The 22808-nt window shown below is 43.1% G+C and overlaps 1 protein-coding gene across 4 annotated transcripts in view; it reads left to right on the top strand.

Annotated features, from left to right (window-relative positions):
• The first annotated feature begins 1733 nt into the window (after positions 1 to 1733).
• Positions 1734 to 22808, top strand: part of NFYC (nuclear transcription factor Y subunit gamma) — a 53784-nt gene continuing 32709 nt past the window's right edge. Inside the window, exon 1 of one of the 4 annotated variants that reach the window (XM_083751870.1) lies at positions 1734 to 1910. The gene's annotated coding sequence lies outside the window, so the exon portion shown is untranslated. Of the gene's footprint in view, positions 1911 to 14437; positions 14741 to 22808 lie in introns of those variants that run through there. The other 3 variants (XM_083751868.1, XM_083751871.1, XM_083751869.1) reach the window with 3 other exon arrangements.

Genomic DNA, 22808 nt, shown 5'->3' with positions numbered 1-22808 from the left:
ATAAATCTACAACTTGGTGTATGCAGATTTGTGATGTTCTATGCTCTGAAATTAACAATTAACTTCTGAAGAAACAACTCTCTTTTTCTGTGTTTCAGCAAAGGCTGAATGAGGTGCCAGACAAAAGTGCAAAAACAAAAAATGCTGCAGACTTGCAGACATTGCTCTATCATGAAACTGACAGAGGCGAATGTATAGTGGTACCTCAGGTTAAGTACTTAATTCGTTCTGGAGGTCTGTTCTTAACCTGAAACTGTTCTTAACCTGAAGCACCACTTTAGCTAATGGGGCCTCCTGCTGCTGCCACGCCACCGGAGCACGATTTCTGTTCTCATCCTGAAGCAAAGTTCTTAACACGAGGTAATATTTCTGGGTTAGCAGAATCTGTAACCTGAAGCGTATGTAACCCAAGGTACCACTCTATTTTGGAATGTGCTGAGTGGGGGTGGGCAGAAAACTTCACTTTTGCAAGCTGCAACTTTTCAGGCCTGCCTGGCACACACACACCTTGTTCTGCAAAAGACAGTGGTGTTTTTTGTACTGCAAGCTGGCCATTCTGTTGAAGCAATGGCTTTCATTTACTGATACAGAGGCTGTTGGGTAGGAAATGGAGCATTACTTGGTGAGTGGTAGAGAATGTAAGACATAAAAAGGAAAGTGGATGGACAGAAATCTCCTGAAGCCATCTGGACTTCTCAGATGGTTTGAAATAAGGTGCTGGTCTGTTCTAAAAGGGCACCAGGGAGCAAATTCAGCAGCCCCATGAAGACTCGCTCTTCAGTTCTCAGTCAGACAAACGTCAGTTCGAGTTTTAAGCAGATTGCCCTTTGCTCAGATTGGGCACTAAAGAACAGGTTTCTGGAGGGGAAAAAGAAAAAGCTCAGACCTAGAGCTTTAAAGTTTGGACCATGCCTGGGAAGAGGGGGGAAAAGTAAGTGTGGATAAGCCCAAAGACTATGCTTGTTTCCTGCACTCCTGTTGTCCTATAATCCGCACCAAATTTTGGCCTTGCACAGGGCGCTGTATTACAGAAGATTACCAAAGCCCGCCCCTGCTCTTATAAGCATGTCTCCTTGGAATTACAAATTGATGGAAGGGGAGGGGGCTGCTGTGCTGGAGTCGTGTTTGCAGGCTTCTCATAATGGGCATCTGGTTGGCCACTATGAGAACAGGATGCCGAACCTGACGGACCATTAGGCTGATCCAGCAGGTTCTCCTTATGTTCTTGTGATAGGGAATGAAGCAGGTCTGCCCTAGGTCTTTTGCCGATGAGGACAGTACGTATAACCACCATTCCCAGATAAAATGATGAAAACAAAATTTCGTGGATGTACGACGAGGACGGAGGGAGACACCTCCTACTACTATACCCTACAGGTAGTGGAAACCAATTCGGGAGTTAACCCCACTGAACTAAGAAATGGGATCTACGCCTAACTAAGTGTGCACAGGATCATATCGCGGTGCCACAATCCTCCTTGGCTCACTTCTCCTGTTACTCCTTGGGAAACGTGGTTCTATTTCTTTGTTACGTACAACTATTACCTTCCGGGTAGGTAGAACAAAAACTACAACTCCCAGGCTCCCACGCGGAAAGAAAGCGCGTCGCTCGCGTACGGCAAAAACAATCTCGCGATACCGAACGACTACGAGAAACGTGGAGGGGGGGAGATTTGCGCCTGCGCAGTAAGTGGAAGAAGTAACAAACGTAGAGAAGGGGCGGGGCTCACCCTCCTCAGTCCCAGCCCCGCCGCCATCTTGTTTCACCGCCACTTTGCGCTCGCTCCGTCCGTCACATCCCCGCCCCCCCTTCCTCGTTGCGTCCGGGAGCGCGCGGGCTGCGGTTGACGCACTAGCACTCGCACCCGCCACCGGAGCGCAGCGGAAGCCACGGACTCTTGATTAGCTTGGTGAGTCTGGGATGGATCTTTTTTGTTTGTTGGTTGGGGGGGAGGTAGATTTCGTAGAGAGGAGTAGCAGCAGTTGGACTCTGTTTTTCCCCTCCCCCTCGCTCGGCGCCGCCATTCCCTCCCTTCCCGCTTCTGATTGGTTTGATGAGCCCTTCTGTGTTGCCTCTGATTGGCCGGCAGTGGGGTAAGGCGGCCGCCCGGAACTCCAGCTCGGCGATTGGGTCAGTGCCGCCGGCGGACCGTGGAGAAAGCAGGATGCAACGGAAATCGCGTGTTTTCCCCGCCCCCGCCCCTTTCTGATGCCCTTAAGCGCCCAACGGTATTGGGGCGGGGCTGAGTGCGAGCGCTTGCGTCTGAAAGGGAATGCATGGAAGTTTATGGAAGTAACCAGGATAGAGGGTGGGAGAGAGCGGGAGAAGTTGTCGGAGTGGAGCTGAGGGGAAGGTGATCAGGGGAGTTCAGGCTTTGGAATCTTAGTAGACCTTGAGGCATCAATATCCTGTGCACGCTTAAGGTGGTTGGACAGAAGGAGCCAAGTGGGGCCTCAGAGTAAGGATGTTATAGGGATGCAGGACCTAGAATCCTGAGAAAAAGGCAGTGGGCACAGTAGTTAGAGTAGCTCACATCTGTCAGCCATGAAGCTCAGTGTGTGACCTTGAGCTATGTGTTCTCCTCTCAGCCTTACCTACCTCTTAGATCCAGTGTGGTATAGTGGGTAGATTATTAGACTAGAACCCAAATTCCTATGCAGCCATGAAGCTCACTAGGTAACTTTGGGCCACTCGCTGTCTTTCAGTCTCACCTGCCTCACAGTGCTGTTGGGGGGATAAAATAGAGTGGGGGAGATAGATGTATGCTAATGTGAGCTAGGTGGAGGAAGGATGAGATACAAATGTAATAAAGAATAAATGAACCAGGTTGTTGTGAGGATGGGGAGAGGGGTAGTAAAGGGCCATGTATATTCCCCTGAGCTCATTGGAGGGCTATCGTGATATTTAAATAAAGAACGAAGCTGCCTCAGTCATTGTGTTCGTCCTTTTCCATTCATAAAAGCCTTGACTTTATTTTTGACCTGATTTTATTTAAAGTATCTTTGTACCTTGCTGTTCAGCCGAAAAGATTCCTAGATAGGCTTACAGGCCAATAAGAAGCAATACAGGTTTATAATTTATAAAACATTAATGATGCACATGGAAAAGGGATTGAGGAGGAAAGGAAGAAAATAAGCAAACTCTGCATAGAAGCTTTTATTATATTTTAAGACCCAATGAAGTTATGTTCAACTGCTTTTGTGATTTCCCTCCCTTTGCTGCCCTGATAGAGTTTGTGACACTTCATTTTTTTCATTTGTGTATTGCTTGTTTAGCTTTGATAAAACGTTTATTGTGCAGGCATATCTCATTTTATTGCACTTCACAGATACGAGGATGCAGTTGCAGGTAGCTTTGTTGCCTCCAGCCGGGGCGGGGGCTAGCTTAATAGACTACAGTATAGTGTAAATATTACTTTTTATATGCACTGGGGAACAGAACCAAAAAGGGTGTGAATCACTCTATTGCAATATTTGCTTTACTGTGGTCGTCTGGAACTGAACCCGTAATATCTCCAAGGTACCCCTGTATACTTCCCAAGCTTCACCCAAACAATTTTCATTGTTTCCTCATAACTTGATTTAATCCTCTTGTTGTAAGTGGATTTGAATATGCTATCTGATAGAAAGGCATAGAAATGGGAGCATATTTGCATGGGAGCAAGTAAAGATATCTTAATATGAACATATTTTACGACAGAGTTTTCCTAGCAAACCAGAGGTTAAACTAACTCCAGGAGGAGCTTTCAGCCGACAGTGTCGCGACACAGTTTGGAAAGCTCTGCTGTAATGCATTGGAGGAGAGAGATGGAGGGGCAGTTGCAACTGCCTTGCAACATTCCACATTTTAGCCTTTAAGCTTTTAATCCTGTGTGAATATGAATATAGTCAGCTACTTTTAAATGTCATTTTTGAGTAAATGTTGTTTTGGAGGTTACTACTACAGTGGACACTTGGGTTGCGAACGTGATCCATACGGGAGGCACATTCGCAACCCGCAGCATTACGTCTGCACACGTGCGGGTTGTGATTTGGCAATTCTGTGCAAAGCGCAATTGCCGAAACCCGGAAGTAACTCGTTCTGGTACTTAGAGGTTTCAGCGCGTCCGTAACCCGGAAAAACGCAACCTGAAGCGTCTGTAACCCAAGGTATGACTGTACTTAGAGATATTATCAAGTAGATAAAGCATTTGGCATGTTTTAGCTGCTCTTGCGGCAAGTAACACGACACTGGGAATCGAAATACAGTGGACGGGATCCGATCAGTAGCTCTGGTCAGATCCTGAGGTTTCCGCAACCGGAGGGACTGCTTCTGTGCATTCATGCGGCACGGTAGAGTATTTCTGTGCATGCGTGCACGGTGAAACACTTCCGGGTTTGCTGCTTTTGCAACCCGAAGTTTACGTTACCCGAGGGTAATGTAAGCCGAGATGCTACTATAATTATTTGCCTTCCCTTAAAACATATATATAAGGCTCTTTAATATCAACTTCTTTATGAAGATGTTTTTGGGAAAGCATTTAATAATACTATTCATATAATGTCTTTAAAGTATTTTGTACAATTAAAGTAAATAAGTAGGGTAAATAGTGATAAATTACAACACTTCAGCTATAAACATGTAGAACTAGGTGGCTGTTTTCTAAAAACAGTACATGCACTATGTGGGAGAAAACACTAAACTTGAAACTCCAGATTTTATGTTAAGGGAAACATTACTACACCTTGAAGTGTTCTGTCAAGCAAGTTTCCAGCTTGACTGCTATTATCTTCCTTTAATGTCCTGGCATTAACTAGGCAGCCCAGGGCTATATTTGACTCATAGTGACTTTGCTTGTGATTTCTGTGTCCTTGTGCTTCCCTACACAACACTGATCTATTCTCAGCAGGTAGTATTGTCTAGTTAAAATGAGCATGTGCTAGGAATGCTGGTGGGTGTAAATCAGGGGTTCGCAAAGTTTTTGTGGCTTGGGCCAGTTCATGGTCCCGCAGACGCCGCGGTGGGCCGGAGTGCTATTTCCGATGTGGAGGAAGCGTGCCCAGCTTCCCATTGGCTGCAGGAGCTTCCTGCAGCCAATGGGAGCCAGCCAGCACTGTGGAAGGCGGTCCCCGCTCTACTCCACGCTGGTTTAGCACGGCGCACAGGAGCCGACCAAGCGGGCGGTAGCGGTCCATGGACTGGTTAAACGACCCCCATGGGCCGCTTGTGGCCCACGGGCCTTAGGTTGCTGACACCCTGGTGTAAATTGAAGCAGTTCAGTTGCATTAGAGGCAATGGGAAAGGGACCTGTGTATTCTATGAACCTCTGAGCTGCAAGGCATTCTTGCAGTAATGTTGCTGCATAAGCCCCATTGGATATGTTTTTGTTTCCAAGTGCATTTTTTTCCACAAACAAAAAGGAACCTCTGAGCCATGTGCCAAATTTAGCTTGCTTAGACCTCCTCATTTGCCTACCAGGCAATTTCCCCCAAACTGGATCTTTCACAGTTGGCCCCTGTATCTCTCCCCATCTCCAAGATTTGGCCTGCGAAGCCCAAAAGATTTCCCACCCCAGCGATATAAACTTACCTCATAAATCTCAGTAGACTCAATAAAACTTATTTTTGAATAGATAGACACAGAATTGAACTATGAAATGGCCATAAACTGATTTCTCTGACACATCATTATTTCTCACACTAAGCTGATATTGAATCCTCTCAAATTTGTTTGAAAGAAATAACAAATTCCACCCTACCTATCTCTTTCCTTGTTTTCTATTCTAATTTCCATTTGGCGGTTGTGTTATACTGTGTAGTGCACTTCTGTGCGCTATGGCGTGAATCCCCCTGAAATCAGTGGAACTGACTTACTAATAAGCATGCATATGATTTTTGCAGTTCATCCCATTCAATTTGCCTACTACTCTGATGCAGAGGGGGAGAACCTGTGGCCTTTCAGATAACTCACTGGTAGAGCCTTGCATACAAATGGTCCCTGATTCAGTCCCCAGACTCTTCAGACAGGGCTGGGACTGTTCCTCATTTGAAACCCAGAGAGCTGCTGCCAGTCAGATAATGAATGAATGAATGAATGAAATGGATTACTCGCCCTTCACCAGCAGGTTCTGGGGTAGTTTACAGCAGCTTGAAATTCAGTGTTAAAAACAGTTAAAACATATCACAGGAAACACATATTATCAATAGCCAGGGTAAAGATGTGCATCTTTAGCATTCATCGAAAGCTGTGTAGTGGGTTGGGAGATGCAGCTCTATGGGGACGGAGTTCCACATCTTAGGTGCTGCCACAGAAAATGCTGTCTCTCAGGCTGCCACCACCTGAAACTTCTGAGGGTGGCAGAGTTACCTTGGCTGCTCTTAACACATGAGAGGGTCTCTAGGGAAATACCTCTGATATTTGGGGCATCAGTTGTTTACAATTTTAAACAGTAGCATGAGCACCTTCAATTGGTCCCAGAAACAAACTGGCAGCCAGTGTGTAGATAATATGGACCTAGATGGAACAATATCTGACTCTGTATAGGGCAGCTTCCTATGCTGGTTTGCAGTTCCTATTATCCCTGTCATTGTCCATGTTGACACTGGCTGATGGGAGTTGGAGTCCAACAACATCTGGGGGCACCATCTTCCTCACTCTAGCTCTAATGTAATCTGACACCATCACAGCTGTCTTAAGAGTTTTTTGTACTGTCAATGCAAACAAACTATTGATTCTGGAGCAGGAAGAGAACATGCAATGTTTCATCTTATAAAAGCTTGTTTTCAACATCTGTCACAACCATGAACATTATTCGTCTAAACAGTTTGACTAGCACAAGGACTTCCAGTGATGCAATAGAACTTTCCTTTCTCTGTGTACCTCCTGCGTGCCTGTAAATCTGCTCTGTAGGGTTGAAGGAACTCCTGGAACAGGTTTAGAGGAGAGGAAGCAGGCAGGAAAGTTCCATTATGCAATTAAAAGTTATTGTGCTAGCGAAGCTGTATAGTTGGATTCCATCCCATGTTTTAAAATTGGGATCATGGCCCTGTTTGACTCTTATTCTTTGTTGATAACAGTTTCTGCCTTGGAGGCATGGATTATGGGTTTTTTTGTTTTCTATTTCCAAATCATCATGTAGTAGTGTCTTAGCCCTAAATTTTTGCCTCAGGTTGTCCAGAGTAATCTTCTTCTTCACTGTCTCTACTTGGTTTATTCTTCTGATCTTGTTGAACATCTCGGCATCAGTTTTTGAAGTATAGGCCTCAGAGGCCTCCCATTCTTGATCTTGGATTTTCTGTTGTAGGACTCCTTTTTCAGCCTCTGAGATTTCCAGATTGTCTTTGGAGATCTTTATTACTCCACTATATTGATTTATTTTCAGCCTCAGCCTGCCTCAAATTATTTCTCCTGCAGGAACTTCTGATTTTCTTGGTCATATGATTGTCTTGCCTCAAGATGTCATAATAGTGGCTCTCTGTACTTCTTCTTTTCTTGTGGCAGTGTCAGCTACATATCTGGATGCCCTGCTTTGAAAGGGATTTCATACAGTTATTGGGCTAATACTTTGTGCTGGATGTGTTTCACACTATGAGACAAGGATCAAAACCAAACACAGTGAAGCTTTCTAATGGCCCTGGAGGTCCATTCTCCTCCAAAGTAGATCTTTTGGGCAACAGTGTTCGAAACTTCCATTGTTCTAGGTGAATTTGGCAACAGAGAATTTAATTAGGGCGAGCAATTTCTGGGCTCTGGGCGCAGTACTGCACCTAAAATTTCAGTGGGAGGAGAGGAGAACCTTTTTCTGCTTCCCCAATTCCAGCTACTCTCCAAAGACTGGCAAAAAGACCCTCTTAAGATTATTAGGGAGGTGGGCAGGGGAAGGACTAGACCATGTGCAAAATGAACATAATATTTTAGCTGCAGTTAATTCATTTTTAGCTTTGTGTTCTTTTTTTTTTTAAAGTGTGCCTAGACATTCTGTTGTTGCACCCATAATCTAGGTTTAAGGTGCCATTTAGCTCCTAGCCTTCATATCTCAGTTTCTAACACTGGTGGGCAGACTTGGCCTGAAGCTATCCCTCTTTTGTAACTAGGGTTTGCTTTTTCTACTAAACCCATATTTCCTATTGCTTACTCCGCTTTTTCTGTCAGTCCCTGTAGAGGTTCCACTTTGAGAGCCTTGCTCTCCTCCAAAACGTGCCTTATTTCCTCTGAGTTTTTTGTTCCCCTTTGGTCTTTTTCTTTACTGTTTCTTACACTCTGACCTTCCCCACCCCCTTTTCTTTTCCTGATTTGGTTTGTTTTTCTTCTCCAGAAGTTAGGGGCAAGTTTGCTTCTCCACTGCAGTCTAAAACTCCCACTTTGCATCTTGTTTCTCTTGACCAAGCCACACAGTTTAGTTAGATGTGAGCTGTGAAAGCAGTAGAAGTAAATAATACTTCATAGCAGCCAAAAGTATGCTACCTTTGAACATGGGGAAGGGCCATAGCTCAGTTGGAGAGCATCTACCATGCATATACAGAATGTTCTGGGCTCAATCCCTGGCATCTCTGAGAAGAGTTGGGAATGTCCTCTGTCTGTAACTCTGGAGAGCTGCTGCCAGTCAAAATACAGTGGTGCCCCGCAAGACGAACGCCTCGCAAGACGAAAAACCCGCTAGACGAAAGGGTTTTCCGTTTTGGAGGCGCTTCGCAAAACGAATTTCCCTATGGGCTTGCTTCGCAAGAAGAAAGCCCATAGGGAAATCTCCGGGGACCTCTTTTAAATGCTAGCGGTCGGGAGCAAAGCCTTCCCCCCCCCCCCTCCGGCCTTCAGAAGAGGTCCAGGAAGGCCGGCGGGGGCCGAAAGGCTTTGCTCCCCACCGCCAGCATTTTAAAAGCAGTCCGGGATAGCAGGGAAGCGCTAGGACCTCTTCTGAAGGCGGGCGGGGGGCAAAAGTCTTTGCTCCCCTCCGCCTGCCTTCAAAAGCCCTCCGGGACAGCGGAGAAACGCGCTGCGTTTCTCCGCTCTCCCGGGAAGGCAGGCAGGGGGGAGCAAAGACTTTTGCCCCCCGCCGGCCTTCAGAAGAGGTCGGGGGACAGACTGTCCCCGGACCTGGTCTGAAGGCGGTTTCCATAGGAACGCATTAATTGATTTTTAATGCATTCCTATGGGAAACCGTGCTTCGCAAGACGAAAAACTCGCAAGACGAAAAGACTTGCGGAACGAATTAATTTCGTCTTGTGAGGCACTACTGTAATACTAAGCTGAAAGGGCCAGTGGTCTGACCCTGTGTAAGGTAGCTTCTTAGGTTCCTATCACCAGAGCAATTTCAGTGGTTATTGCCAATGATTTTAATCTGTACTTTGGACCCATGAACAGAAGTTTAAAAAGTTTATTCTTCCTTCCCTGCTCCCTATTATCAACTTAACATCACAGTGTTTCACAGAGAGTTATGAGCCTTAAATACCCTTTTTATCTGTAAACAGTGTGATAATGCACAGTAGCCAGCATGGTTTTTATCTGTGCAAGCAGCCACTTTGTGCGAGTTATTTCCATATGTGGACTTTTCCCACTAAAGCAGGTATTTCGTTGAAATGAAAGGCGACATACAAATTATTTTAATCAAGTAAATGAAAAGCTACAAATAAACAAATCTACGTGTTTGCATTCCACTCAAAGAACCAATGTTGGCCAAGGGTCCATTCTGTGTATCTTCCCCAACCACACAAGTTCACTAATAATAGTAAGGCATTGCCTGCTTGGACAGCTTAGCGATACATTCCCTCCCTCCTAACCCTTGGATGTTGAAAGGTAATATGGCTATATCATTGTTACATTTCCTTCCACCCTTCTGCTATAGAACATAAAATACTATGCAGTATGGAATATAAAATGCTGATCTCTTGTGTCTCCCTGTGCTCTTGAGGGAACTGTATTAATAATGACACTGCTCTTTTCAAGAAGGTTTCCAATCTACACAATTTATATAACTGCCCTAAGAGTAAAACAGTATTTTGTTTACTTGTAAATTAACACAATTTAGTGATCAGATGTGCAACTTTGTTTAGGAAATATATGAAGAATCATTGGCAAACTTGGTTTAAATCTGAGATCTAAATCAGCTTCCTTTTCTGATTTAAATCAGTCCGTTCTGGTGGAGGGTTATGCCAATTATTAGGATTAACAGGTGTGATAAGGTACCTCCCCACTCTTCATAAACTTCCTTCCATGTATAGCTTCCTACTAAACCAGGCATAGGCAAACTCTGGTCCTCCAGATATTTGGGACTACAATTCCCATCATCCCTAGCTAACAGGACCAGTGGTCAGGGATGATGGGAATTGTAGTCCCCAAACATCTGGAGGGCCGGCGTTTGCCTATGCCTGTACTAAACCTTCTGTGCTACAGTTCTACACCCTCTTTTCTTTTTTAGTCTGGAACTCTCTGCTTCCAAGAAACTTCTTTTTCTCAACTCCCTTGTTAGGGATGGGAAATGTTCTTTCTGTCTGAATGGTGAGGAGCCCCTATTCTTTTCTAACATTTTATATTTCAAGTTGAAAACATCCACTTTAAAAAACAACAACGTGGAAACTAGCTTCTTAACAAAAATGAGTATTGTTCATATAAGCAAACAGAGCAAAGACAAAATCGCATTGTCAGACTGTTTAGTACCCTTATTATGAACAGGAGAATGTACTTTTTCAGGCTTCCATTGAGTTTTTGTTTTGATCTGGCTGACTTCCGAGCTGCAACTTGGTTCTGAGGAATTGCACGAGATCATTTAAAAATTATGCTCCTATACATGTTCCTTCTAGCTGTGAAGATTTGTGCAAGTTGGTAGCTGCACTGACAGGAATATAGTAGCAGGTAGATTGATTTAAACCAAAATGATTTAAATTGATGATGTACTGTACTAAGGTCAGGGTGCTAGTTATGCTGCATAAAGCCTTAAAACAGCTTGGGACCTGGATACCTTAAAGGCCACCTCACCTGCTATATATACCTGGTTGATCACTGTGCTCTGAAGGTGAGGGTCTCCTGTAGATACCATTTTATGAGGAGGTCCGTTCTGCACAATGCAGGAATCCAGCTTTTAGTGGTGTGGCACCTACCCTTTGGACCCCCCCCCCTTTGAATATTAAACTAGTGCCATTTCAGTTGCCTTGACACCTACTGAATACCTTCATCTTTCAATAAGCCTTTTAAGTTGAGATCTGATCCAACTGCATCTATATTGGAATTGTTTTTGCTTTAGTTTTTATTGTTTTATCACTTGTTTGCTGCCCTGGGCTGCTTTGGAAGGAAAAGCAAAATAAATTATTATTACTACAAAACAATCAGTAAGAAAAAGAATTGATTTAAATCAAGTTTCCTATTGATGCTTGTTTCCAAAACATTTGCCTTTGCTTGGGGACTTGCTGCTGTCAACTTTGTACCTGTCAAAGTAAGCCTTAGCTGTGGTACCCACTGGACCATAAAAGTTCCCTACCCCTGGTATACATGGCTACAGTCTAAACTCTGTTAATTTACAATTGAATAGAGTAGTTTTTGCAGTGTTTCATCTCTTCGCTGCCTGTGTTTGGCAGGTAGAATGTAAATACTCATACTTTAGAAATGACCAAATTGGTTCTTCAGTTACATAGAAAAGACTCATTTAACTCAATGTATTTGGTAGGTATTACTTTTAGTTTTGAGATTAGGGCTAACATATTTATATGCAAGTTATTTTATAGTAGTGGGAAGAGCCTGGCGCTTCCCAGAAATTTGAAGAAATTTGTTAAAATGTGATTGTAAATGGATAGTGTTTTGTGTGAGTTTTAAGGAACCAGGCCTGAATCAATTGGGGAGGGGGAAGCCAATGGTTAATTATGGTTAATTTTGTCCACAGTCTTGAATCAAAATGGCACTTGATGTCCAAAAATAGGCAAATATTTCCACCTCTACTTCTGGAACTTTTGCTGATTCCAACCTGTCCAAATTGGTGCAGAGTGGGACTGTCAGGTTAAATTTGTTGAAGACCTGCCAAATGGGATGACAGTATCTTCAGAGGTGTCCAAATCAGCATAGTTTGTACCTGGTACACACACAAAAAGGAAGAAGCCACACCAGTCAGGTTTCAGTCCATTCATTCAGAATGGCACCCGGCACCCAACTTTTGACAAATATCACTGAAGGAACCCTTGTGCCAGGTTTGGTGACGTAATCTCAAGAGATGGCCAAACCTATGCCAAAAAATAGGCAAAGCCATGCCAAAATGATGTTTTGGTCTGCCATCTTAATTCAAAATGGTGCCTGGCATCACCTAAGTCTGCCACCGTCACCTTGGAAACCCTTGTGCCAACTTTGGCAACAATATCTCAAGAAGTGCCAAACTCAGAGAACAGACAGATAGGCCAAATTGTTTCCAAAATATATAGAAGATTATTTTATTTTTTAACGTTGTTTTTTAAACCCATTCACATTTGTGTTTGGGGGCTGGGGCTGCTTGGCATTTTGTATATCAGATTGTGTAAAGTTCATATCTAGAGTGACATATCTAGATTGGCAGAAGTGAATGGAACAGCAAAGATTCTCTTCTGCCAACCCATTCATGGCTGCTGCTTCTCCCACCACCCCTTTTATTAAAGAGATATTAGAAGCAAAAGAATTCAGCCTTTCATATATGCACAGAATAATTGGCTTGCTTGTGCAACAGGTTGTGCACATTTGCCTGTGAGTTGGGATGGCATTATTATATTGCTATATTGTATTACAAGGAATCATTTACTCTTCCCAAAGACCAGTTGCAAGGCTTGCCTAACATATGCAGTGTGTTCTCCTGATCAAAGAGCTTGGACTTTGGGGAAGAAGGGATTTGTGCAATGCAAGGACCATAGCATTTCTGCTTTTGCCTCTGGATTGAAAACTGGTGTACACAGTTAATTTAGTACTTGGTCGCAGTTCCAGGTCCGCAAAACAGAAGTAAGGTTTGCCTGTTAGGTTAGCCACTTTCCACCTACATTTGTTCAGTGAAATACTGTGTTTTATTACAATTCAGGTAAAGCATTGTAATGTTGCAAGAGATTATGGTGGTGTTGGTCTTAACATTGTTTAGCTGAGTTACTCTAATGCAGGCATAGGCAAACTCGAATCATCCCTGATCACTGGTCCTGTTAGCTAGGGATGATGGGAGTTGCAGTCCCAAAACATCTGGAGGGCCAGGTTTGCCTATGCCTGCTCTAATGTCATGGTGGTTGTGGAGGAAGCGCAGCTTTGTTGCCATGGTCTGAGCCACTCAGAGATCAAGGGAAGCAGGAGAAGGACATGGAAAAAGAGAGAAAGAGGGAAAACAGGCCTGAGAGGGCAGCAGCCCAAGACAAGCAGGCAGTATTAGGAAAGGAGGGTTTGGATTAGAGAGAGGGAGCGGTGTCAGGGAGAAGAAGGAACCTAGGAAGAGAGAGAGGCTGCGGGTCATTCAGTAGATAGACAAATGCATCTGACAAAGTAGGCTTTAGTCCACGTCAGCTTATGCTGTGTTAGGGAAGGTGCTACATGCGGTTCTTATGCGGTATCTGAATGTTCTTATGCGGTATCAATGTTCTCATGAAAAGCGTGCAGGTGTAGGTGCATAAAATGATTTCACCTGCCTTTTGAATTATTATATTGGCATGTCGTTGGCAGTTGCAGGAAGCTGAGCTCAGTTGCGGGCATGGAAACCTGCCGCATTTCTGGCAATTGATGTGTAACTGCTGATGTGTGGGAAGCGTTTGTGATGACTGTGTGCAGTAAGGGAATCCCTTGATGAGGAGCTAATTTTGCCAGAAGACCACTTTCACAAGAGGAGTGGGTGGGAAGAGAACCAGCGCTCCTAAACCACAAGTCTGCTGATGAGTCCTGCTGCCATAAGGGTGCCTCTATACTCTAATAATGATATGTGCCCACTGTTTCTCCCCTCCCCTTTACTTCTGAGCAACCCTAGGTGCTTGCTGTTGCTCTGTATTTCAATGCCGGTGAAGCTATACTGTATATGGACAGCCTGTGGGGCCAATAGGCATGCTGTGAAAATTACAGCTTTTTTTAAAAATGATTTTTTTTAATTACCTGATTTTTAAAAATCCTATGATTAGCTGAGCCAAGTTTTTATTAATATAATGTGAAGGAAAGGGCCAGAAATGTAGATGTTACTGTGCTGGGTACAGCCAAAAAAAGGGGGGAAAGGCTTGCCTTTCTTTTTTATGATTTCCTATTCCCATTGCTAAAAGTGTGTCTTTGCCAGAAATTCCTTTTATGTAAGTTCTTTCTAGCTTGAAGTCTCCGTGTCTGACCCCTGTTCTGCATCTCAAGGTAACTTTAAAACAGGAAGTGTACAAAGGAGGTTAGTGATGACTGGAGCAGCCAATCCAGCCTCTGTGATCTTCCTAGATAAAGGGGCTTAGCCAATGAGATGCAGGCGGAGGCGAGGTTTGGTGTCAAATAGCATGCTAGATTGAATGTCTTTGACTGTTAAAGTGGAAGGAGGCTGCACAGTGTTTCATTGGAGTCTCTGGGAGTTTTTCACTGAGGCAGGGGTCAGCTGAAAGACAAAGAAAAATGGCGAATAGTTTGTTGGGAGGGCAGCTGTTCAGTTTTGTACCACAGTGGACACTCCAGAGACCTTTTCCTGCATCTCCTGCTGCCTTTGTTTCCTCTTCCTCCACCTCTGGTTTTGTGTGTGTTTGTGTGGAGAAGGGCTAGGAATGACTTAATTAGCTCTGTCAGAGGAAGCACAATTAACTGCACATAAAATAAACGCAATCCCTGGTAAGTTTTTTAAATTGTTTTTGTTTTGTTTTCTATGTAGCGATCCTAGCTGTAACCAAGAAGCCAAGAGTGCAGATAAGTTGAAACTGTCTCAGAAAATGGCCCCTTTGCATTCCTTGCATACCTTGCGGAGGAGCACCTACGTTTACCTTGCTCTCCTTGGCTTGTGCATGCCCTTTAGCTGGCTCCCCGTCCTCCCCCCACCCCCCGCTTGCCCCCACTTCTGTAGCTGTAAAAGGAGATGTGTGAGGAAAGAGATTAATTTGTGCAGAGATATCTAATCTTTTGTGCAAGATCTGGGTTGAAAACCTGGAACTCTTTCTCTCCCCCCCTTCCCCCTCCTGATAATTTGTCTTTGTTCAAATGCATTGAAGCTTTCATAGAAGGAGAAAAACATAAGGGAGTTGTTCTTCAAATGCCCTTTTGATTTTGGGAAATACAAAGAACATTGGCAACACATTTGGAGGAGTGGGGGTGTAGGGAGGAGAGTTAGCATTAACCTGCTCCCTTGCTATATACCATTCAGTTTTTAATAGCTGAGGCCTTAAACTGATACATTACTCTGTACATATTAGAGTTAATGTAGGTGCCATGCATTTGTAAATCTTGGCAACATTTATCACCTGTCATCTCCCCCCCCCGCCCCCCAGTGTTTATAAAGCTTCAGTGAGGGGGGTTATTACTTGCTTAAATCACCATCGTTCTGAGTGGCAGCTGTCATTCTGTATTGTATTGCATGTATCATAAAGTCAGTTTCCATGTGCTGTGATCTGAAAACCTTTGCAGCAACCACATTTTGTTGATGTGGGAAAGTAAGGGGACAGAGAAGGGTTTAATCTCTTGCCCTTGTAGTTTCTGCCTCTTATCTAGGTTAAGTGAGACAAGTTTTTCCTTTGGTCACAGGCTACTAAAGACTTTGCTGTGGGTACCAAAAGACTTGCATCTCTTTTGCAGACTTCTGCTTTCTTTTGACAAGTATTAGATGGCTTTTGCTTTTCTTCTTAGTTGTAAGTAGATGATGAAGGTCACTGGGATGTTCCTGCCACTGAGATCAGTCATCCTTTACTGGAAGAAGGGGAACAAGTGCACTCTGGAATGGGTTACCTGTTTGCATTGAGTAAAGACTGACACTCATGGCTTTTTTATTTTTTACATTTCTCCCTCATAGCTGGAATGGTGTTGCAGTAAAAGTTGCTGGAGCAAGGCCTTCCTTTGCTAACAAGAGTGACCTTGAAGCACTGCTTCTCTGAGTTTTAACGATTGAAGGACAAAGTTTGTTTATGCTGTTCTTAGCTATCAAGAAGCATCTGGATTAGGAGGAGGCTGAAGAGTTATTTGTAATACCTGAGCAAAACCATAGTTGGTATAAGTAAGTGGAAGACTGAAACTGAAGCCATTTAAACAAAAATCCTTGAAATTGTTCTCCCTCCCTCCCTTTGCCTCAGTCCGAAAGTTTCCAAGGGATTGTGATATTTAAGATGATAAGGAATGTTGTTTTCTGTCCTTATATCCTGCCCAACCTTTCTCCACTGGCTTTGGGAGTTAAATTTTGAGCGTTCAAAACAGGTTGCCAGCCACCCCCCAATGTAATGGGATGATGAGCAGGGGCACAACCTAATTTTGCATCAACATTAAACATAGTGTTGACATAACAGTGTCTTTTGGAAATAAACTTTACCAAGTGTTAGTTTCTAAGGATGGATTTTACACCACCCTTCAAGAATCAGCTGTTCATGACTGAGGGTGGCAAGAATCCAGCCACCCATTAGCCTTGTTGCCTCAAAATTGGCCCTGGTGTCTTGAGTTGCTGAAGGGGACAGGAAGCATGTTTCTCCTCCTCCACTGCCCTGACCCCATGTATGCTGCTGCTGGGGTATGTGTGTGTGTGTGTATGTGTGTGTGTGTGTGTGAGTGAGAGAGAGAGAGAGGGAGAGATTGAGATTGCAAGATTGCTGCTGTCTTCAGCTACCTCTAACTTCATTTGTCCCCATTTGCAAGCAGCAACCCTTTGCTGGACATAGATCTCCCAAACAGATGCTCTTGTTGCCCAGTAGCAGCTCTCACTTAACTGCAAAAGCAAGATATCCCATTTCATGGATGTCCTCAGGTCTCCCATCCCCCCCCCTCCCCAGCTGGCACTGAAGTTTTGCAAATGTCTACACATCCCTGTTTCTGCTGTAGTTAAGAACTTAGGGCACATTCCTGAAATGAATAGCAACATTAGTGGAGCTTGTACAGTAGAGCTTCTATGTGGACTGTGCCACTGGCATATTCTGTGTACATTGCTACACTTACTCCTTCCAACTAGCTTCTGCATTGCCCCAGTATTAGCTCCTCATGGAAGGGACTGATAAGATTCAAGCCAAGCCTATTGGTCACCACCATCCTTAAATGCATAGACTCTGCTTTGCACGCATAAAGGTGTGTTAGGAAACTGCAGAACTGGCCTTTTTATGAATCATAAACCAGGCATTGTTTTGCCTTTTATCCTAGCACCCCAGTTTCTCAAGATTGACCCTGTTTTCGCTAAAGCTTGCAGTTCTGTGTCCTAGATAAAATGAAAGCATGCCTCCTGTCCCTTTATTCAAGTCATTGAACCACCTGGCAAATAGAGGATAGCAGTAGATCTCCATGTAAAGGATTGATGATGTCACTCAAAATGTGGTTGCCATTTTAGTGACATTAACAGTATTGCTCTGTTCAGGCTTATTCAGGGCCTTGACTGAGGTCTTCACTTCTGTTTGACAAAATTTAGGCTGTCATTAGGTTGTTATAGAGGATTTGGAGAAGATGAGGTTATTGAAGTGCATTTTTGAGGGAAGTCTGAAGGAAATAGGAGTCTTGACTATGAGGAGGACATGTTTAGAGAAAGGCTACATGGAAAAGAATGATGGAACATCAGAACTATTTACCATGGTTTTTAGGCTGCTTGATGCTTTTCAGACATGCATTCTAGGGAACCCTGGGGATCCTTGCAGCTTTTTAGGTGTTCTATAATGAGATGACTAATAATGGCGGACAAGCTCATTTTCAGGGTATCTTACTCACTACTGCCATTTTCCTCCCTCAGTGGTTTGTGCTAACCATAGTTTAGAACCCATGGTTCTAAGCCATGGTTTGAGCTTCCCCAAAGCACTAGGCAAACCTGTCTTAAAGGTGCCTGTCTGTTTTCATTTCCCATGCACTCAGCTTTTTTCGATGGTGTAGTAACCTCTGCTATTATTGTTCTATTACCTCCAATATGGTTTGTTTATGTATGCTAACACATAGTTGGCATAGACCATGTTTTGTAAATGCACTTCAGGTTATGGTTTCTGATAAATAGCTTATGGAACATTTATGTGTGGGCATTGTCAGGTGTTAATAATATCAATAACTTCTTGTATCTCTTCAACCTTGTGAAAGCATTTGGAAGCATGCATACTAAATAGTTGCTATAACTATTAAACATACTTATTTGCAGCTATATAGAGCCTTCAGTGTAGCAGCATTTTAGAATGCCTTTCATCATTCAACTTATGTGCCTTTTATACTGCAGAATTACTGCTGCTTAGAGCTAAGGAACATATTTCTGTTGACTTTCTTTGTAAGGATGCTAAGCAAGATCGCTTACATGAAGGCTGAGGCTGCAATTCCACGCCCATTTTTTCGACTAAGTCCTATTTGAATACAGTGGTACTTCTTTCAAGTAAGCATAAGATTGAGTTGTAACTGTTCCAAAAGTAAAGACTAGGAGTTACTAGGCAAAATAGAATCTCCGTGTGATGCAAACTTTTAATGTCCATGCTTTTGCTTAGTAGAGCCAGTGTTAGAAACTTAGATATATAAGCTAGGTGCCAAATGGCTCCTTAAACCAGGGTTATAGTCGCCAAAATGGAATGTCTAGTTGCCATTTTGGGGGCTGACAGCTCGAAAGCCCTATTTTTCAATACAACTTTTTGGTTCCTGATTGTGCAGATAAAATATAGCAGGTTGAATTCTACAGGATGTCAGGATGTGTTGCCAATGCGTGAACACAGTCGAAATCCAAGGATCCCCAGGCATGCACCTCCAGAAGGTGGAGATGTAAGGCACCATACTGGTACCCAGGCATCTTCAGTTGGTCGCAAGTAGTCGAAAGCCAGGTGCTAAATTTCAATTTTCAATTTCAAACGCTGAGTAGAGTCATAAGTATTTATGGAGAACTATACGTGTTGCACAGTTCAAGTTGTTGGATGTGCAATTCCTGGTTGCTAGTCCCTCAGTCCAGTAGGAAATCCACATGTATATAGCATTTGTTATAACTACATGTTATAATAATTAACCTAAGTAGTTAGATATCCTCTCCAGTGATTCTTGTTTACATAGAAAAAACAAATTTTAACACAATGTTTGATAGGTGAAAATGAATCAGTTTTAAGACTGTGACTGTGTTCACATGATCATGTCCTGGTTTATTATTATTTAGTATGCAGTTCCGTTGCTCCTCCCTTTGCATGAGTGGCAAAACAAACCAGGAAGCTGCACGTAGCCTTAGTTTCCCATTACAGTACATACAAATGGAAATTGTGTTTAATGGCTTCCAGCCAATTCTAAACACACCCTATAACAATTTGTATTAAACTGATACCCCACACCCTGCAGATTAAATGTTTTGTATGTCACTTAGAGAGAATCTTATACATAAATTAAATAGAAAATTGACAACTAATCTATGATCTGGAAATATTGTACATATAGCAGACTCTCACTAGCAGTGTAATGTTTGAGACATAGGTACGCATATACATATGTATTTAATACCCTGATTTCCATTATCCTTGTGTCTGTGTCTTTGGATGGAGGAGGATTGCAGAACTTGGGCATTACACACAATGCTGTAAGTTCAAGAGGACTACGGTAGTGGTAGGAGGTGGTGCACATAGAATCTGACACCTGAAAACACACATACCCACCCACCCACATACCCACAGAGTACTCCCAGATTGCAAATGTGCAATTTGGCCATAAAAGGAAGGGATGAATTATAAGGAATAATAATTGGCCAGTGTTTGAAACTTGCATTGTTCTAGGCACATTTTGCGACAGGGAATTTCATTAGTGTGCGCAGTTTCTGAGTTCAGGGCGCAGTATTGCGAGTAAAATTTCTGTTTAAAACTGCAGAGTGGAAGGAAAGGGGGATCTTTTCTGCCTCCCCACCCCAGCTACTCTCTGAAGACTGGAGAAGAGACCCTCTTAAGAGTATTGGGGGGTGGGCAGGGAAAAGACCGGACCATGTGAAAAATGAACACAATATTTTAGCTGCAGTTCATTCATTTTCAGCTTTTTGTATTCTTGTTATAAAAAAGTGTGCCTAGACATTATGTTTTGGCACCCATAACCTAGGTTTAAGGTACCATTTAGCCCCAGCTTTAATATCTCTGTTTCTAACACTGTAATTGGCTTATGCTTTCACTAAACGTTATTCTGTCCTTTAGTCCTTTTAACACAAGCCAATGAAAAATAATTAGAATAATTACTTTTTCAAAAAAAAAAAAAAGATTGGAACTTTTCAGCATACAATACCATAACAAACTAAAAAAAATATTAGAATATTTTACACCATCTGCAATCATAAAGGATAAGGGATTACAGATAATGTTTAGCCAGCTTTGTAAAAATCAAGAAAATCTACATTTGTTGAGTGTGGTGCTTAAGATATGTTTTGAAAACATAATTCTCCCAGAGTCTGAGAATGAATTGCAGAGAATGGAGGAAGCAGTCTGTACCCTCTACAGTTAGAACTTCTTAGAGCTTCCATTAAATGCAACATGGAATGAAAAATAACAGAAGTTGGACTCACATTGCTGTGCTTGCTGTGGTTCAGTAGCTGGTTCAGAACATTTATGTTTTCAGTTGTTATAATCTGGTCATTGATGTTGACCTGGGCCAACTTCTTGAGTTGGTAAAGACCACCTACAAGATGCTCAGATCACACAATGGCCAAGGGTGGCCAAAGTGTAGATCACAAGACATGTAGCTGGCCCCCTCATTGTTGCAGTACAGCCAGTACACAATTATCTGTGGAAATGTGTGGCACCTCGTACTAAATTTGGATGACTTAGGAAAGTGTCTAGGAATAAGCAGCTGTGAGCTGTGTGGCTCCTGAAGGTATACTAACTCTTTAATTGTCCACTCAGAGGTTTGATGAAAATTCTAGCTCCCATGTTTTCCTGAAATGATACAGTAAATATGTTCTTTTAAGAGGCCACCAAGAAGACATAAAGGAAGCTGCCTTATACTGAGTCAGACCGATATGACAGAAGATACCTGACAAGTGACTTGTTCTACTCACCTGTCTAAGGTCCTTATGCAGTGCTTCCGAGTTGTCCATCAGCCAGCTGGTTGTCAGGTATTTGCAACAGCTTTGGGTTCAAACCTGTTTTCTGACGGTGTCAGCTGCATAAGTCAGTTCTCTACAAAAAAGCTAGGTTTTAGCAGCAGTTTCAATACAAACTGTTTTGTGCTATGATGATAATAACAATAATTTATTTATACCCCGCCCATCTGGCTGGGTTTCCCCAGCTACTCTGGGTGGCTCCCAATCAAATATTAAAAACACAATACAGCATTAAACATTAAAAACTCCCCAAAACAGGGCCACCTTTAGATGTTGTTTAAAAGTAGGATAGTTGCTTATTTCCTTGACATCTGATGGGAGGGCATTCCACAGGGTGGATGTCACTACTGAGAAGGCCCTCTGCCTGGTTCCCTGTAGCTTCACCTTGCAGTGAGGGAACCACCAGAAGGTCCTCGGCGCTCAATCTCAGTGTCTGTGCTGAACTATGGGGGGGTGTGGAGACACTCCTTCAGGTATACAGGACCGAGGCCATTTAGGGCTTTAAAGGTCAGCATCAACACTTTGAATTGTGCTATTGATGGGGACAGGAAAGTGTCTTGCTCCACCAAAGGAACAATTGGGAACTCATTAAGCCCCTAATAGTTCCTTAGTAGCCACATTGGTACCTGCCTCACACCTGATGTCACGTGATCCATTCCAGGCCAGATTTTGCCCATGACCTGGAGGCATAGCTGTCAACCTTCCCTTTTTTGTGGGAAATTTCCTTATTCCCACTGCTATCCCGGATTGTTAGATATCCCGTAGACTGACCCTGGGACAGGTGAGGCTGCTGATCCCTTATTTTCAAATCTGAAAGTTGATAGCTATGCCTGGAGGTTCCCCACCCCTGGTTTGAACTGACTAGCAGCAGCTTTCCAGGGTCTCAAGCAAGGGTCCTTCCCAGCCCTATCAGGAGATGCCAGGGACTGAACATGGGAACTTTTGTATACTGAATGTGTGCTCTGCTACTGAGCTACAGCCGTTCTCCCCAATAGGAAGTTAAATCTTACCTATTTCTAAAATGTGTGTGTGTGTTTTGTTTAGTTTTTTTTGGAAAATGTATATAAAATACTGCTCAAGATTACTGTTTTTAAACAGTGTCTTAGGGTCGAAGAAACTAGTCTCTTAACACTTTGGAAAGATGAATGGGCAGGAGGAGGTGCAGATTAGGGTGGGATCAGTGTGCCTTAAGCATGAGGTCTCCTGTTTTTCAGAATGTTACCAGCTTAAAAGAGAGCACACCACAGAGTTCACCCTCAAATCACAAAACTTAAAGAACAAACCACACCACCTGTGTACTATTCAGCACATGACATGCAGTGTTTCACCCCTGAGTTTCAGTCTTTTCTGACTTGCATTTAACAACATATCTAAATTACAATGTTGAATCGATCTTTTCTAAGGTGGTTCCACATTTGGAAAGTACCTTGCTAACCTGGAAAATCTGAATGGTTGTGAGGAAATGTAAAATAATGAGCCGTTTGATAAACTAGACCCAGTAAATGTTTAACTTTGGAAGTACCATTTTTATTTATGTCCTTGAACTGCTCTGTTTAAAGACAACTACAATAGATGGAAATAGCAATGCCAATGAGTTTTGCTTTTCTCTTAATACATTACTTTTTAAAACTAGCAAGTGAAGCATTTTCCAAATGGACTGTGATTGTGGTGCGGCACCAGCAAAAGGTCATTTCTTCTCTTGGTGAGCAT

Source organism: Podarcis gaigeae (assembly GCF_964106915.1).
Source record: "Podarcis gaigeae genome assembly, chromosome: 8".
Taxonomy (NCBI): domain Eukaryota; kingdom Metazoa; phylum Chordata; class Lepidosauria; order Squamata; family Lacertidae; genus Podarcis; species Podarcis gaigeae.
Note: the sequence above shows the minus strand (reverse complement) of the source record. Positions and strands in the feature narration are given on the sequence as shown.